This window comes from Chrysochloris asiatica, unplaced genomic scaffold (genome assembly GCF_000296735.1).
Source record: "Chrysochloris asiatica unplaced genomic scaffold, ChrAsi1.0 scaffold00142, whole genome shotgun sequence".
In the NCBI taxonomy this organism is placed as follows: Eukaryota; Metazoa; Chordata; class Mammalia; order Afrosoricida; family Chrysochloridae; genus Chrysochloris; species Chrysochloris asiatica.
In genome coordinates this window covers 6,528,975-6,531,431 of record NW_006408660.1, presented here as the reverse complement: position 1 = coordinate 6,531,431, position 2,457 = coordinate 6,528,975, and the positions used below count along the sequence as shown (strand labels likewise).

Below are 2,457 nucleotides of genomic sequence, written 5' to 3'. Positions count from 1 at the left end.
TAGTGAGGTTGGCCCAGGATCGGACATTGTTTCGTTCTGCTGTGCATGGGGTCGCTATGAGTCGGTTCCGACTCGATGACACCTGACAACAACAACAGGTTGTTTTACTTTAAATGCTTCTATATCTGAATTGAGTTCTGGGTGTTGCTGTCATGTGTAGTAATCTCAGGCTGTTGTGTGCTGTTGTTGGTCTTCAGTCCAAAGAACACCCTTTAGTATTTTTTGTAAAGTTCACTAGTCATTACAAATTACTTTAATTTCTGTTTATCAGGAAGTGTCCTAATTTCATCATCATTTTTGAGGGACAGCTTTGCTGGATATATGATTCTTGGTTGAAAGTTTTTTTCTTTCAGAGTTGTGTATATGTCGTCATACCATACACAAAGACAAATTCAAAATAGATAAGAACCCATAGGTTCAAAAAAAAACCCCCATAAAATTCTTAAAAGAAAATACAAGGGCAATATAGTAACATAATAAAATATAATAACAAAAATATGCTTTAAAAAAAAAAAGTACAAATAGTAAAAGACAAAATGAATAGATGGGACGTCATAAGAATTATTTTTTAACCTGTAACTTTAATTTTTTTAAATTAACAACTTCAAAATAGATCTAAACCTCCTCATTAAATACAAACTTTCATTTTGTGATCCACAGCATCTGCAGGGCATCAATGTTTTGCATGTGTCTTGCTGCAGTGAGAATTTTGAGTTACATTGTATTTGAAACAAAACCAACCCACCAAACAAAGCCACAAACATTAAGAAATAAAAATGGATGACTACAACCACATTAACAAACTCTAACAAAGGAAATTTTCCCTTTAACAAAACATGTTCTTTTTTATATAAGCAGCATACTAACACTTAAGAGTTTTAGTTGTATCAAAGGCAAAATTTTACATTTAAAAAGAAAATTAAGTTACCTGCACAAAGAGTAAAAGTTTAGTATGCCAAAGACATGTTTTGTGTAGTTATTTTGGTGCAGTTTTAAGGTTAAAAAAATGGCATTAATAATAGCTTTATATAATAATGTTCAAGATAATTCAAATGGAAACTGAAAAACCCCTTTGCACCTTATTTTCACAAATGGTTCTAAGGACAGTAAACAATCTCACTTGTTTTTCCTTTGAACCCCTATGAGTCGGAACCCACTGGATGGCACTTAACAACAATCTGAAAAATTAGTTTTGGCTATCCTCTTGAATTTTAAAACCCAAAATAGGAATCCTAATTAAATTAAAAAATACATATCTCACTGAAAAAAAGGCAACTTGTACTTATTACATCGAATACTATTAAAGGAAAAATGACAGCAACAAAGGGATTTATTTATGTTTCTGAAGACCAGGATTTATGATGGCAAAGTCTAAAGACTGGACAAAGGAGACAAGATACTAAATACCACTGTCATAAAAATAATCAGTTTCTATTTTTCTGCCTTTCTTCGGCTGCATGAGGAAGAAAGAAGTCAAATAGAGAATCATTCTGTCTGGGCAACCATAAAATCTGTAAGAACAAATAGGTATATTCCCTGTTATTCTTTCAGGGCATTATTTTATACATGTTAAAAAAGAAAACCTCCAAAAACAACAAAGAATTATTTAGCCTTGTGACTATTTTCAAATAAAGTTTCTTGAATTTCTGTGACAAGTTCTTCAAACAATTCAACTTTTCAAACAGAATTGTCACTCAAGAGTCCTTTTGACATGGGGTCTATCCAAGTAGCTACCCCTTTGTTTTCTATGAGAGTGGTTCTTTGTTTTTTCAGGGTCCCAGACCACTCATTCAAAGTCATCGTCTGTTTTCCAACACTATTTATGTCAAATTGTAGGAAACACCTTTAGGAACTTTCTTTACATCAGATTTTGCCAAGAGTGAGGGCACAGAGGTACAAGTTAAATGTGATTTCAGAGTAACTGGACCTTGAACTGCTCCAGGATTATCAACGGATATAGTCAAAATGCCTCCACTGACAACGTTCTTTTTGCTACTAAGTTGTCTAGCAGTTGTTCTGTATTCAACTGGTTAGGTCTTTTGAGGACCAACTGGTTTTCCGTGCATTTCATTTTGTCTCAGAAGATCTGTCTTCCTTTTCAGCACTGGCAAGCATCACTTTATATTCTTGTCACTTAAAGGTGGGCAATTCATAGGGCTAATTCCTTTCTGAATTCCAGTTGCTTCTCTGGTTTCAAGGCTAGTGATAAGCCCATAAGGATGTCTTTCTCCAGGCATTACTCTTCCATCTATGCCTCAGCTTTTTTTTTGTTTTGTTTTTAAACCAAAACGAGAATTCTGTTGGATTCCCACCATATTCTCATCCTGAATTGCCAAGCACCATTTTGCTGAAGTCTTCTGGTTGTTGTTGTTAGGGGGTTGGTACCGACTCATAGCGACCTTATGCACAGCAGAATGAAACACTTCCCAATCCTGGGCCAACCTCACTACTGTTGCC

At 34.7% G+C, this 2,457-nt stretch overlaps 1 pseudogene; it reads right to left on the bottom strand.

Annotated features, from left to right (window-relative positions):
- Positions 1-1,960: 1,960 nt before the first annotated feature.
- LOC102838636 overlaps positions 1,961-2,457 on the bottom strand; it is a 1,406-nt pseudogene continuing 909 nt past the window's right edge.